This window comes from Catharus ustulatus, chromosome 8 (assembly GCF_009819885.2).
Source record: "Catharus ustulatus isolate bCatUst1 chromosome 8, bCatUst1.pri.v2, whole genome shotgun sequence".
Lineage (NCBI taxonomy): Eukaryota > Metazoa > Chordata > Aves > Passeriformes > Turdidae > Catharus > Catharus ustulatus.
In genome coordinates, this window is record NC_046228.1 from 4,544,964 (window position 1) to 4,561,308 (window position 16,345).

The 16,345-nt window shown below is 42.6% G+C and overlaps 1 protein-coding gene across 4 annotated transcripts in view; it reads right to left on the reverse strand.

The window, feature by feature from the left end:
- TACC2 (transforming acidic coiled-coil containing protein 2) overlaps positions 1-16,345 on the reverse strand; it is a 113,270-nt gene that overhangs the window by 38,578 nt on the left and 58,347 nt on the right. The gene's annotated exons all lie outside the window — the stretch shown is intronic.

Consider the following 16,345-nt stretch of genomic DNA (forward strand, 5'->3'; position numbering starts at 1 on the left):
ATTTTCAGCAGAATTTTACCAGAGTCCTTTTCAAACAGACCTTGTGACACAAGGTAAGCAAAATGCATGGAATCCTGGTATTATCAATAATCCTTTTGTGGCACCATGTGCTCACAGGGACCACCACAGGCTGGTGCCAGCCCAGGAAGGAGAAAGCAGTACCCAAAATGGAGTCATTCAAGTGAAACACAAGCTTGAAAGGGAGTAACTCAACAAAATGATGAGTAACATAAACATTAAGTGAAGATCTAAACCATTCAAGAACACACCACTTGCTCTCAGAGGTGTACAGCCATAAGAAACTGTCCTTCTAGGTCTGGAAACTATACATCATGTGTGTAAACTGAGCCCAAATTATAAACATTTCATCCTTTGTTTGAGAACAAGGAATGCAGTAACAATGGTGTCATATTCAATATGCACTGAACATATGTTCAATATACATTCAGTAAGCATTTCTGTTGGTCAGATGCAGTTTTGCACTGTTGGTCTGTAATGAAGCCAATTGAACACAGCAATTTGCTAAAGGACAGGGCTGATTTGCCTCTTCCCAATTGTTCTGTGTTGCCATAAAATGAGAAGCCATTTCATCCCCCAGAAGCACTCCACAAGCCACCCCAAATCAAGGACTCCTCTCATTTTGCTCGAATTAGAAGATAACTCTGAGTTGCCAGATTTTGTTTGGTTTCCTGAGACTCGTGATTATTTTAAGCAGCTCCATGTCAAGAGAAGTGCAAATACAGGATTTGCATTCATTTGCCTAAATCTATGCCAGCATAAAGCCTTAGGAGAGTTGGGGAAGAAGAGAGCCCAGTGCCACCCCTGATACCTCAGAGTGCCATTTTTGCTCTTCTCTGCAGAATCCCAGAGAGAGCTCTCACCTCTTCCCACCCCATCAGGATGCATACCATGACCCTGTGCCAAACAACAAATCCTGGCTCATCATCCCCACTCCTGAAGCAAAAGGAGTTCTGCTAATTATAACTTTGGATGTCTGGGGATTGCTTTTTTTGCTCCCCAAACTTACACAGCTCAAAACCACTGTGTCTGGCTTTCCATTCCATCTGCTGTTGCAGCTCCTCAAAAAGCCTTCGTGCCACTTCTTTAAACATCCTCATTCCTCAGGCCACAGAACAGACTAGAACAGGCACACTGCATCATTTAAAATCACATCCCTACAAAGATGCACCACGTTTTAGGTTCTACATATTTTAAGCTTAAAGAACAGCTGCCAACAAAGGGTTTCTGTAAATAAAGCTTCACAATAGGTATTCAACAACAACAACAACAAAAAAGCTTTCTCCTCCCTCCATGGAGCTGGTTCAGGAAACTTTAAAGTTGAAGAATCAAAGAGAAACAGACTTGTGTTAGATTTTCCCAGTGTCATAAAAATAAACCCAGGAAGTTATCATCTAAACCAACAAAATGAGAAATAATTCATATCTCTCAGGCTTTCACGTAGTTTTTCATTGTGCTGCACTTAATTGATGTTTCACCTTCTACAATTTGAACTCAAAGTCTAGCTCTGTAATGCTCAAACAATAATGTTTAGACTCCTTTTTCCCAAGCTGTCTGTACAGCACATGTAACATATACAGTAACTGGAATGGAAAAAACCCCTCTATTTTCATATCCTATTCAAAGGAGGATTTGTTAAACTGCCTTGATGGAGCAGTTCTGTGTCCTCCTTGGTTAAACCATGGAGAGAACTAGTGCCTGTTTATCTGCCTTTTAAAGCAGCTCCCTTTGTTTACTTGGTCTCTTCCTTGGCATAACCATTTGAAGTAAATAAAAATACTTGTTCTTTTTTGTTCACTGCATGAGTTTCTACTCTGGAAAACCTCTTGAGTCTGTGGACAGACAGTTGAGGTGCCTGAGCTCCAGAAAAAGTCTTTGTTTTGCTAATATTTAGTAATTCCCAAAACATTCTGATGCAACACTCCTGATTTTCAGCTAGTACAATCAAGTAAGAACTGTCTTAACCATAACTCAAAATCCTGATGTGCTTGCTATGAGAAGCAATTGTGCTCACAAAGAAAATTCTATTTAACAAAGAAACATGAAGGGAAGCTTAATACCAGAAAAACCTTCTTTATCATGGCCTGGGATCTGGGCATAAAGCCTGGAAGCACATTCCAGTACTATGCTCCAAAGTCAACATGCATCCTGGAAATATTAAATCTCATGTTCAGTTTCCCTTAGCTAAAATACAGATGATCTCTCTCAATGAGATTTTTTTAAAGACTACAGTCCTACGTGAAAAACGGTGAGAAAAGATTTTCCCAGAACAACAGGATTTTTTCTGTGAAAAGGAAATTACATATTTCAGCCAGTTCACAATGCCTTTTCTCTGAGAAATTCAGGGAATACATGGAACAAAAAGAAATGATGTTGCTGCTGTACAGTTCTTGATGCAAAACAAGATTGCCAAATTGTGATACACCCTGAGAGTCAACACCAACTCAGAGTTGCACAAGGAGCAGCCAGCACAGGTCCAGCTGTGGGATTGTTCTCAGCAAAGGAAGAGTCTTGTACCACCTAGAACATGATTCTGAAGCAAAGAGCAGAGTGTGAGCCTGCAGGACTTGTTTGTGGGGCAGTGATGGAGTGGGAGCTACAGGAAGGAGAACAAATTCATGCCTCTGTTTAGCCAGCCTGGGAAATTAATGGGAGCTCACTTTCATTACATGTCATACATATCTTTCCATCTCTATCCTTGGATTTTGTACATAACAGGTGAAAAAATCAGGACTGTAGAAGTCACAAAATGTTCTTTCAGGCTGTCTCTTTCATGTCCCTTCTTGAAAGACAGCCATAAACAGTAAATGCAACACATACAGATGGGGTCCCACAGCAGGGGAGAAATGGGAAACCCAAGAATCAGACCAGACCAATCAAATCTGGCAACACTGCACCAACTTGTGGAGCCTGAGCACTCCCATTCTCATCTGGGAAGTCTGAGCTCTTGCCCAGCCTGTTACATAAATCTCTGGAGGAAATACTGAAGGCAGTCACCAGGGCTGACCTCTCTTCCTCACCTCTGGCCTGTGTGGAAACCCAGCCTCATAAGTTACACTACTTTTTTTTATAAACCACAGGTCCTTACAATTCAAATCCTCCCCGATCCCAGAATGAAAAATTGCCTTTTTGTCAGAGTAACTGGAAAGCAGTCAGGAAGCAAGAATGAGATTTCTTCATTCCCCTACTTCACTGCCTGCCCTGGTCAGGCAGACACAGCTCCTGAAGTCAGTGAGGTCACCCCAGTTCCACCAGGAAACTCAATTCATTAAAAAGCAGTTTTCCACAGAGCTGTGGCCTTGGTGGGAACGCTGCCATCTGCCTCCAGTTCCTCCAATATTTACACAGCCAGCACCACTGGGCTCCCTGGTTCCATTTCATTGCAGGGAAAGAGAACATAAAAGAAACTTAAAAGCAGGATTTTGACAAGAGGGCTGAGCTCAGCAGCATCACCTCCTATGGAGGCACTCAAGGGAGCAAAACTGGAACTGGGATGTGCCAAGGGAGCTCCACAGGCTTTTGTAGAGTTATTTCATTTAATGTTAAATCTATACAGAATTTTTATTTAGGCTATAGCCACTTCAGGAAAAAAGACAAACAAACATGCCTGACTACTTTATGGAGAACTGATCTACTGATGTGCAATATGAACAATCTGAAAAGGAAATGGGGGGTGATATCATGAATTTTTGAAGCCAGGAGTTGGAGCTGTATTATGAGAAGTGCTGCCTGTGCTGGGAGTGGGGACAGGGGGATGGAGTCAAAGGAGCTGCTCTCCATCAGCCAGGGTTGTGGAATCACAGGTAACAAGAAAAATGGCTTCAGGGGGACCTGTTCCACAAAAGGTAAGGTGAAGAACCTCTATTTAAATTTGTACATTTTCTTCCAAACTTGGCACTTAGAAAAAAGTATGGTTTATTTCCCCAATTAGTGGAACATGTCCTGGATTAACTGAGGTCTCTCCTACCTGTCAGCAATACCACTGATGCCCTGCCAGCACCCAATAAACTCAACCTTCTCTCTGCTACTCAAAAAACTCTGTTCACCAATTGTTTTGTCTCTGTATTTTATTGACATGACAACTTCATTCTCGTGGTGTATTTAGAAATAGGACATATTGGGAGGAAACAAACCAGGCAATCTTACAACACACCCACAACAACAAAACCAAACTGTGCTCCATTGGCACTCAAGAGTGCTCAGAGGGTAAAGTAATGAAAGTAAGGATGCAGAGGTTCATTGGAGAGCTGTTGTTTGCAGATTGCCCTCTAAATGTAGTGTGAGCATCACTACAGAGAAACTGAGGACTCACAAGGTGAGTGATTCCTCCCTGATCAGTTTTAACTGGTAATAACTCCTACAGTCTTCTCCTGAGGTACAGCTGGACTCCCTGAGGGGGAGGAAACAGAAATGGGTATTCTGTCTTTTTTTTTTTCCCCCCCATCTCATCTTTAGATCCACACGTTCTTTACAACTGGCTAGAGCTGCAGCTCAAGAGGAAAATGTCTGTCCAAGTACATCCATCACCTCCAGGAAATATAAACTCACATTAAAGTCCTCTGCAGACCTGTTTCCCCAAGCTCAGGAATCTGTCACCAGGGGATCATCACACAGTGCTCAGGTCCTGTACCAGGTGCTGCCAGGGATCTGAGGCAAACACAGAGTCCAAGCCCATGGCATGGAGAACCCAAATGAGCAAACACTGCAGTGCTAATGCAAAAGCACCATCTGTGGCAAGACCTAAAGGAAACAGATTCCATCAGGCCTGGCCCTACAAAGCATTTGCAGCTGTTATATCATAAATTTGAGGTATAAATTTCACATGAGTATTTACTGAACAATTTATCATGCACCATGAGAGGAAGCTCAATCAGAGAGAAAAGGAGAAAAAAAAAATAACCAACTTTTTAGATTGTTCAATTTAGTGTTGAAGATTAATTTTGGCTTTCATTCTTGGTATCTCCCACTGGGAGATGAGCTGCAAATAAAAAGGAGGAATGAGTTCTGTAGCTTCACCTCCATCGATCATTTTCAGAGATGATCCTCATAAAGCCTGCATGAATAATTCAGGTGTGGTTTACTGATGAGCCCAGAACCAAGGATACAGGAGTGGTTGTATCGTTCTGAGGTCAATCTGCTTGTGTGTTACTTAAGCAGGCACTTTTACTGCAGTGGTAAGGGCCACACAGGCTGACAGATTTGGAAAGACACTCAGTAACTCCAAGATTTAGAGTTTCTAAAGCCAGAGAGACAAGGCAGTCAGAGACATGCATTAATTTCAGTCAAAGCTCATTCACTGTAAAAATCTGATAAAACCTTTTCAGATTTCCAGGTGTTATTTTCAATGGTTAAACTGATTTTCTCTTAAAAATCCCCCAAACCCAAGTAAGCTACAACAACAAAAGAACACTGAGGCAGGATGCTCCAGCAATACAACTCTCCAGATGAGGATCAGTGCTGCTCTCAACTCTGCCTCTGAACTGCTGCACATACACACAACCATAAAATACTTTAGGTTGGAAGGGACCTTAGCAGTTCATCAAGCTCAGTGCTCTTGGTCAGCTCAGTTCAAATCTGCCTTATCCACTCAGGCTGGGACCTTTAAACAGCATCAACAGTTTCTTGTTGTAAATGTATGCAGAGCCCAGAGAGGGGAAATGACTGCTCATTACATTTCACATTTGAGGGCTTTTTCCTTTTGTTTATATAAAATGAAATAACTGACAATCTCTCATAATTCATCTTGTGGTATCACCTGTCGTACAATTACACAAATCTAATACAGACACACATGCAGTCTTGCCTCCTTTTTACAAATACAACCCTGCATCATAATTCAAAAACATCAGGAGAGCCCAAATGATAATTCCTTTCCTGGAGATCAAGTTACCACTTCAGGTCAGCAGCCATTAGCTGACCCAAGGGCCTACTCATGAGGACCAAGAATGTTCTACAGCTACAACAAAAGGACATTTTCTTAATCCCAGCACTAAGTTAGGATAATATCAAAGATGTGCCAACTTTCTGTGCTGTGATATTTGACTTCCAGCTAACATGACATTCCCCAATTATTAGCTTGTTTCAACATGATGATTGTTAGCTACTACATATTTTGAATATGAAATATCCCTACAGATTTTAAATTTTGATATTAAATTTGTACACAGAAAACAGAGATGCAAAGGTGGAGTTATCTGGTTATTTTAGGCATTAATATTTGGCATCCACCAAATTTGAATTAGTCTACATATCAAACCTAGCACCCACATGTATTCTTCTGAATATATGGTTTTAGAAAACAATGTAAATATATGTGGTGAGTGGCATAAACCTCACAAACTTTCTATTATGCTCTAGAGGCATAAACCTCACAAACTTTTCCTTTTCTCTAATAAAACATACCTTTGAAATTATAGGGTTTCTCAAAAGAACTCAGTGGAGCAGATGATCCACAGAGGTCCCTCTCAACTGCAGCCACTCTGATTCTGTGAAAACCTTTTGCCCAGAGAAGAGCAAAGCCAGCAACCTCAGCCCAGCCTGCTGGAGCTGAAAGATGGGTGACACCTCAGGGACCACGGAAAGCCATCTGTCCAGCTGCCTCTGCCCCTGGGGAATGTTCTCAGTGCTGGATCTGCTGCTTACATTGAGGCAGGAGCTGGGGGAGGTTCCAACATGCCACTTACGTGTCACCACACTCCATTTACAAGACAGTTCCTTTAGGGACACATTTCTGACCATTAACCATTAATGGACCTCTCTCACACTACTGTAAAGCAAAGTGACAAAATCATCCATCCTAGGATTAAATAAATTCACAACAAACCCATACTGTGAGGAGACCAACAAGAGGGGTCACAAGAAGATGTTGGGAAACAAACAGATCAGCAAGCTTTCCTTCATTGTCCCACAGGAACATAATCACTGATGTGCACACACAGGATGAGAACAGAGCCCTGAGAATACAATAAAATTATATTTGGTACCTGCAAGCTGGACACAGGAAAATCACAGGGTACTGGTCTCTGAGGGTCTGTCCAGTGATGTGCAAAATGCCCCTGAAGTCAGTGGGAATTCAGAGATTTCCAGTGCTGAGTCTGCACTGAAGAAGTGCATCCCCTTACAGGGGAATCCTTCAGTCTGCTAGCTGCTGTGTATGGCACATGTGAAGAATGTATCATATGTGCACAGAAAAGGTGATCACACCTTGAGCTACTCACCTGCAACACTCATGTCATATTCTACAGATTTCTGCCTTGCAAACTCTGACCATCAGAACAAAGCCACAATTTCATCACAGGATTACTTCAGTTTCAACAATAATGCTGGAGAATAATTTTAGTCCTACTTTGTAACAATCACCACTGCTGAGTTACCACATGTCTTTTATTTTGATTTTAAAACTGGATATGGCTCAATAGAAAGTACAACTCCAGTTTCTTTAATTACAGCAATTTCAAAGAATTTTAGAGAAGAAAACCATGAACTGGGATGAGGTTAATTTCCTTGGTATCTTCATTCCTTATCCTGCTATCTTTCTGACACATTATAAAAACAATACTGTAGGAGAGAGAAAGTGAGGGCCATTTCTAAAAAAAGGTTTTTGTAAAAGAACACAATCAAAGTTGGGAGGTTTAAACAGAAATCACGTTTTGCATTCAGAGTAATATTCCACAAAATCATCTGCAGTTCCTTCCTCAGCAGAGGCTTTCTGCTCAGCCCAAGAGCAGGATAACATCACGTGCTCATTTTATGGTTTGAGCTATGAAGCAGCAGAGAAGCATCCTTTGCAATCCTCACTTCAAACAAGAATGCAATTCTCACTTAAAATGTCAAACAAATCCCATTCCACCGAAACGACAACTGCACAAGAGCTCACAGTGACAGGGATGTGTGCAGACAGCAGGCCAGGAGCTCCTCTCCAGAGGAAGATTTCAATATTATTTCAGCACAAATATTGCTACAGAAAACACAGCTCCCCAGAAAAACAACCACTATTACAACAAAGGTGGCACTCACCAGCCCACAAGGATGTGTGGTGAGAGGCACAAGGTTAAATTTTGGCACACAAGGAGGAAGGAGATCCTGCAGGCAGAGTCATTCCCCTGCCCTGAGCAGTTCTGTGCCTCCCCTCACCCTGAGCCCAAAGGGTGTCAGACCCTCTGCTGCCCCAGAGCACCTCCCAGCTCAGCTGAGCTGTCAGTGATTGACACCAGGGGAAATCTGGTGTGAATGGGTGAATATGGTCACACACTGCTGCTGATCTGATGCTACCGAGCCACTTCTCAGCTTTTCCAGCAGTGGGGCTTCCAAGCTGAAGTCCTGGGATAACTCAGTGTCTGAGCTCAGAGACAAGAATCTGGATTTTCTTTTTTTACATAGGTGAGATAACAGAAATAAAATGCTATGGCTTCCCCTTTGGGATCATTATGTGGGACTCCAGCAACAGAACAAAATACCTTGTGTGCTATCCAAGCCACACAGATCAGTTTGGAAATGTGTCTTCTATAATAGATTGTAAAAAGAAAACTATGAATACCTTAGACATTAACCACTTGCCATAAAAAGTCCTGTTTTCCCTCACAGGATGGCTATATTTAGAGAACAGGATAAGAACTGTAGTGGAGGAGAACTAAAAGGGCATAATCAGCTTAAAAATAATGTTGAATTTTGGGGTTTAGCCTATTGTCTTATAAGCAATCTTCCTACCATAACTGAAATGGGAAGAAGGAATTATTTTTTCCTGCTTTTCCTCCTTGTTTATTCAGCAATTTTAAGCACATTTTGTGCAGAAGCCAAATTCCCACTCCCCCAACAAAAGCCATTTCCTGCTTTCACACAGCAATGCTAGAGAAATGTCTCAAGCTGTGGGAAACCACATCTAAAGGAAAAAAGACTGCGGGATATAACGTGGCACACTTACAGCAGCACTTCAATCTACTTAAATCATTTTTCTAACTGATTAGCAAGAAGTTCCCATATTGCTTTAAACCAGGTTAATTTTTTTTTCCTTTTTATTGCTTTCCCTGAGATCTAGTAGGGTATGTTTTTCAACACCACTGATACAAATGAATAATAAAACAATCTCCCATCATTTCTGGCCAGCCTGCTTTCTCTTTTACTGGTTTCATAATGAAAATATCTACGCCACAGAAACAGGACTCAGAATTGAAATTGTTTTTTAAATCCCTGTGCTCTTCTCAGGCAGATGCTTTATTCTCAGAGGTACAACAGGAAAAAGCAATTTAATTAAAGGCACTCTTCTTCAGACATCACAACTGCAAATATACTAATGGGTCCCTAAATCACCAGAGGCTGCTGAATGTTCAACTACAGAAATCTTTTAAGAAAGCTGTAGTTTACCCCAATATTAAAGGTGGGAAATACTTAAAACAAATATAACCAGTTAATACATAATAATCCCAGCCAGTGATGCACTTTGCTCACCCAAGTGGGTTAGGGGTTGGTGTTTGACTATATGGTGGATGTTTCAAATATTTAATACCCCTGGCAGGTATCTTTCTTGTTCTTTTAGACCCAAGATCTAAAATTTTAATCCAGAAAACATAATTGTGTGAACTGTCCCCTCAGGATGAAGCATCCTGTGCTCCTGCTACACAGCATCATCAATAATTCACTGGGAGCCAGAGCCACAGGTTTGGAATTGCTTTGTTTACTGGAACCACCTTTTAAATGCAACGAGGTTTTGTAAAGTCAAATCCCAGCTCTGCCACGCAGGACCCAGGGACAAAACAGTGGCTGTGAAGTGTGAAGAGGACAAATGTGAGACACCTGCCATTGCTGGGACCGGCTCATCCTGGGAGCACTGCTGGAAACACTGAGATGGGGGAACAAGGCTGTGCTCCTGCAATGCCTGAGCATGGCCCTGCCTTTCAGAATGGACACAAGGATTACACGGGGTGGGGAAGAGAGGTGGGGAGAACCTTCACTAGAAAGGAAACAGAGGAGACCCTCTGCCTTCAACCTGTCCCATATTCTACCTTTCTGGCCCCTGCACAGCTTCCCTAAGGAACTCTCTGACCCTTATTCCTCTACTTCTACACATAAAGCAGTTGAATGGAGGAAACAGGGTCAGCGAGCAGTAGGAACAAAGAACAAAAAAAAAATAAATTAAAAAACCCAACAAAAAAACTCTGCTTGGGCTCTACTCATTCCATCTCCTGCTTCGGATGGGTGAGGTCCCTCTGCTGCTGCTCCAGCTCAGTGCAGCTCTGGAAGGTTTCCCAGTGCCTTCATTCACCTCTCCCATGAGCACACTTGGTGCTGCTCCAGCTCTCAGGGAAACTCTCCCTTTCCTTTTCCCTTTCCCCTTCCTTTTCCCTTTCCCCTTCCCTTTCCCTCTCCCTCTCCCTCTCCCTTCTGCAGGAACGCCTGGCTCAGGAAGCGCCGACTCAGCACCACAGTGTGATGGAAAGAGCAAATCCCTGATCCCCGGGGAATTTCACCAGCTGGCACCCAGCTGGAACGCCCACAGCTCAGCCAGGTGAGGAGCAAGGTGCTGAACCTTCCCTTCCCAAGCTCCTGCTCTGGTCTTGCACTTGGGAACTTAAACAAAGGCATCTGAATTCCCTGCTCATCTTTCCTCTCCTTTACCAACCAAACCCTTTTCCCGGCACAATGCTGGACTCATTCCTAAGGAGAGCAATGGGCTGTTATTAACAAGACCAGTAAATGCAGGGTTTTATGCTGAAGGAAATCAAAGCTCTAAAGGAGCAGGAGCTTGTGTGATTGTACCCTGTGGCAGATACAACCTGGTTTACATTAAGCCCTACAAAAAAGCTGCTTTTGTTTAGGAAAACCATATCGTGTTAATCTGGACATAACTCTAAGGATTCCGATTAATCAAAATCAAATAAGCTTAGAATGGAAAGACACAGATTTTCTCCAAGTTTACATATTTGCCCCAACAGAACCAACAGCCCCAGCTCTTCCCCTGGAAGAGGCATCCCTGAATCACTCCTTGCAGCAGAGGAGAGGAACAGCAGCAAACAATCCTGCAGGGCAGCACCAGACAAGAACTGGAGCTCTACATTTCCCTGAGCTCTGTCTCAGACATATCTCAACCAAAATTCGGTTCATGTGCAAACTCCAATTTGATTTCCAGAGCCAAGGGAGGATCTCACCATCTTGTCCTGTGTCACCATCAATGAAAGCTCTCAGGCCAAAACCTGCCTTACAAGAAAATTTAAGACTGCGGTGGAAAAAAGGAAACGAATTCAATTTTTTTCCCATTAAGCTGGTTCTAATGGGAATACAAAACATGATATCCATAGCCTGCTACTAAATTCAGATGGTTGCTTCAAAGCATTTAACAATCTGAAGAGAATTGACACTTTTCTTAGTTTTTTACATAGTAAAAAATACATTTGCTTGTTTGCTTCTTACGGCAAACCCGCCCACTTTCTCCAAGAGAATGCAAACTGCGTTGAATTTCTAGCTGTAATTACAACTCTGCCTCTTGCCACTCAAGAGCCTGTTTACCTGGACTACATAAGAAGCCTGGCACATAGCTAAATCCTTACAAAGCATTGGAGATGGATAAGGAAATGGTATCCAAGACATCAGCAAATATAAAAAATTTAGGTGTATGGTCTTAAAACAAAGGAAATGTGCTTGTAAGAGACAGAACTGATTTTCTGGGTGCTGTAATAGTGTTAGAGAAACATTAAAAGCACCCAGACTATCACCTCTTGAAACACACAGTGCTGGAGAGCATCTTTGATTTAAATCTAACAATCAGTTCCTCTGACTGCTGGGTCAAGGCAAGCAAAAAGCAAAAAAGCAAACGCAGCCAGGGAAACGGCTCTGCTGGTAAATGACAGGCACAATGCATGTGCAGGAAATGCCTTTCCATTCATGTTTTTGCCACCTCACATCAGTTTGTATTTTCCAATTTGCCTGCATGTCATAATACATAATAGATGACAGCAGCTCCATTACACATGGCATAGGGCACCCCAGTCTGTGTGGAGAGCTTTAGAGCACACATGGGTTTGCCAGACGTGTGCTGTGCCTTGTTTAACAGAGGGGTGAGGGAGGCTGGGGTCTTTTCTCTCTGTTTTCAACTCTGAACGTGACCTGCCTACTTCCAGTGACAGAAGAAGTGGTTGATGTAACCACCTCTCATATCAAAGGAAGTGCTGTCATTGACTTCAGAGATGAGATCCTTTGGGCTCAAATAAGGGAGGCTGGAATGAAAGACAGGGAAACTCGACAGAAAAATCTCCTCGTTACTCCTGGTACATCTTAAGTAAAACATCCCCATGGCTTCCAGCAATTCACCCTGTTTAGCAGACAAACCCAGCAGACAGAGCATCCTCTAATTACTGATGGGGACGCTCACTGAAGGCTGTCAGTAAGAGGAAGAAGGAAACAAATTTATGTTTCTACATAATAAGCTGACAGTAGGCAGAACTGTCTGTCAAGGGATTAACTCTGACTAAATATCAATTCAGTAACAGCAGCTTCCCCTCCTCCCCAGACCCAAATTCTTTCAATATTTTCCAATTTTATATATATATGTCCCATGTATTTGAACCATTTTGTTAAGCATATAATACTGTGCAAATATTTCACCAGACTAATTTCTTTTGAACTTTTAAGAACCACACAATGGATTCTTCCCAGTTTGGGAGATAAAAAAATAAAATAATGTGATGGCAAGCAAGAGCTGTTTATTTACACATATGGAGTGATAACTTTTATAAATGCATATGTGTATAGACCCTTACACAAAGAAAACTGCTCATATCTCCTGTGCAGAAGGCTGAGACTACCCAGTTTAGATTTTTCTGAGTCTCTCCAGTAACCAACAAACAAAAGACCTTGCAGCAGAAGACATACTGAAAAACAACCTACCAGGACACCAACATCTTGGCCTTCTACCAATGATCAGTGACATTCAATTTCTTTCTTGGAGCCTGCTCCAGCTCCCACTGAAGTCAGTGGGCATTTCACTATCAACTTCAGTGGGAGCTGGCTCAGGCTTCAGTCATTTTCCTCTTGGATTGGCAAGGGATGCAAACGTTAGAGACGCAGCACGTAGAGCTCCTGAGGGGAGGAAATAACACATCAGCAGCCCTTTGGCTGAGCAAGAAATGGGCACTGAACATAAATCCTGCCCAGTTGCTGCAAGGACAGCAACCATAATGTAACCAGAAGAGCAAGGTGTGGTTATGCTCAGGAGAAATAAACCCTTTCCCCTTAGAAAGAAATACAATTCAGGGACGACGAGTGCCTAAGAGCTCCGAGCATTTAAAACCCTAGCAATGCTTCCAGTTTGCTAATACTTAAAAAACACATTACCAAGAGATAGAAATGCATTGCTCTTAGAAATAAAAGCACTAAAGATAAAGGTGGTAGCACTTGGCAAGCTGATTTCTGCTCCCACCCTGAGCAGGGAGCACTGGCATCTCAGACAGTGCACACAAGGACGGCGTCACCAGATGTGTGTGTGCACCCAACAAATCCATGCACACTGAACATCATCTCACTGTCACTGGCTTCTATTCCAGCAGAGCCCACTGCTATTATCTGATGGAAACTGCCCCAGATTGAGCTCAATCTGTGACCACCAGGGTGCCTGCTGCGATTTGCAAAGCACATGACAGCGCTCATAACGTCAGCAGCGAGGTCTGAACCACCCCACTTTCATCTGCAGTTAACTTTTATTGTCAGGGGCTTCCCTTGGGCTTTCCCTTTTTTATCATTCCAAATTGACTTTTCTTTTTTTCTTTAAATAGAAGGGCAACTGTCTGCTGCCAGTGAGTGCTAACAATCCACAATGAGCAACAGAACACCCCAGGCTGTCAGTACCAATAGTGGGTTTATTGCAAATACTTTTATCCTGGCTGAAACAAATTTACATTAAAATTGGGAATTTGGCATAGGCATGCAAAAAGGGCATATTTAATCATAGATACACTCTAAAATCTTAACCTGGACCCCTTCTCAGCATGGATTCTAACACCAATTTATTTCCACAACTTTCCTTAGTGTTCAGTCAAGAAGTCCATCACAGGATACTTTGGAGGAACACCTAAAGCAGCAGCTACTTAAGGAATTTGTTTACTTCTGTAGTTTTTTTTGATCCCATTCTACCCCAGTAATGATTCCTGATTGACACTTCCCTACTCTAATGAACTCAGGGCAGCCAAACCCAACCCTGCTCTCCCTAGGGCAATCAGCCTCTGCTGATGGCAGAAATGATGACTTCGGGGATGCTGGAGCTGCGTGGGCAGCTGCCCAACTTGCCTGGGACAAGGCCAGATGTTTCTGCCTCTGAGCCATCACTGCCATTAAGGAATTTGCTTATGTGTGCAAAGCAAGTCAAATGCAACCTCATTTAAAAAGCATTGGTAAAAGTTACAGTGATAAGGGTATAAAGTCAAAACCTCACAGCAGAAATGAGGACCATGACATCCTGTGAGGATGTTTTTGTTTCATAAAACAGGCCTATGTTTTCTCAAGGATAAAGAAACACCTCCATTCTTATCTCATTTTGAAGAGTATTTTGTTGAAGAAAGCAGCACAATCCCTTGGTGATTTACTCAATACAAGATTTGTAATACCTTCCACAAACTCTTCCCAAGGACATCAACAGTTACTGAATGATGTCTGTGCTAAAAGCGTGTATGTTGATTACGTCAGGCTTTAAAAGATCATCTTAAAACCCCACAGGAATGACTAAATGTAAAAGATGAGTATGTTTATATATAAAAGGAGTCATTGAGAGAGATGACAATATAATTTACTCAAGTGCCCCCCAAATGCATAAATATATACATATAGACCTTGGTCAATATGTTCATCCAACAGAATGCATTATTGAAAGGATGTGAAAATTGGAGCTAAAAATCCTGAACCCTGTTTTAGCAACATGTCTTTTATTGCCTAGTCCTTGGACCACTGTTAAAAATCAACAGCAGTGTGTGCAGATTAAAATGTAATTTACAGTGCTTTAAGGACAATGAGGCATCCATTTATTCCAATATATCATTAAAATAGATGTTTTTTATAGGAATGTCAGATGGAACTACAGGGGAAAAAAATATTAATTGCTGAAGCTTCACATCAGAAGAACAAAGGATGCAGAAATGCTGTTAGGCCTGTATCTTACAGATATAACAAGACACTGTCAAGTAAAGCTATCTGCTGATATACTGGAATATGACAATAGGGAGCAGATACCTACTTGTAAGGCCTATTACAGAGGCAAAACTATCAGTTACTGCTCTATCATTCCCCAATGGCTCTGAAGCACTTATCTCAAACACACAAATGATGTCTCAACCATAATCAGAGCTACGTTAACAAGAACACATTACAGTAAAAAAACCAAATTAACAGGACCTATATGAGGTTAGTTTTAGACAAGCCCTAATGGATAAATACCTAAAACATTACCAAAATATATATTCAGTAATGAACGCAGCAGTCAGACATGTTAAGAAAAATGTGATTTATATAATTGTAATGACAAAAGGAGACAAGGCAGTTCTAAAATCCATTCACAGGCAAGGTCCATGCTCCAGCATTCTACCTTACTAGTCTGGGGTGGAGGGTTAAGGAGAAAAGACTGTTGGCTAAGTAAACTGATAAATCCTCTACCAATAAACTACAAAATCCTATTTAGAAATGGGAAATGATGCTGCTATTCCTGCATGCACATACACATTTCTGCACTTTCATACATGATTTAGCCACCCAGAAAAGTGCTAACTCGCCCTGAACGAGCACGAATTCTCTGCTTTTTCCTCCCTCCCCCAGTGAATCTTTCCAAGCAGGCCTTCAGTGAGGAGAGACCTAAGGACACCTTGCTTATGCTCCATAACACCAAGGCAGGGATGGATGTGACAAGGTTGATGCGACCTGAAAAACAGTATCCATGCAGAGAAGAGCAGCAAGAAGCCCTGAAAAAAGCACAGCGAAACGCAGCTCCACGCCTAGCATTTCAAACCCGAACACAGAGCTGGTGGTGGTGGGCTTGGGAAGGGGGAAGGGGCTGGGTTTTTGTTCACTGGTCATGGTGTTTGATTGATCATGCACCCAAAACACGGAGGGACGGAAGGTAGGGCTCGCAGGCAGTGCTGCACACACACAGACCGAGGTGCCCTGGCAGCGGCACCAAGCTCACCCCCAGCCCCGGCAGAGCCCGGCTCTGCCCCGGCCCCGAGCGCCATCAGCGCCGAACAAAGGCCTCGGCACCCCGGGCAGCCCCTCCGCAGCGCCCGGGCTGGGCACGGCCAAGCCACCCGCACTTACATGGCCTCAGACGGCTCCCGGACCAGGCCACCTGTCTGTGCCTGCT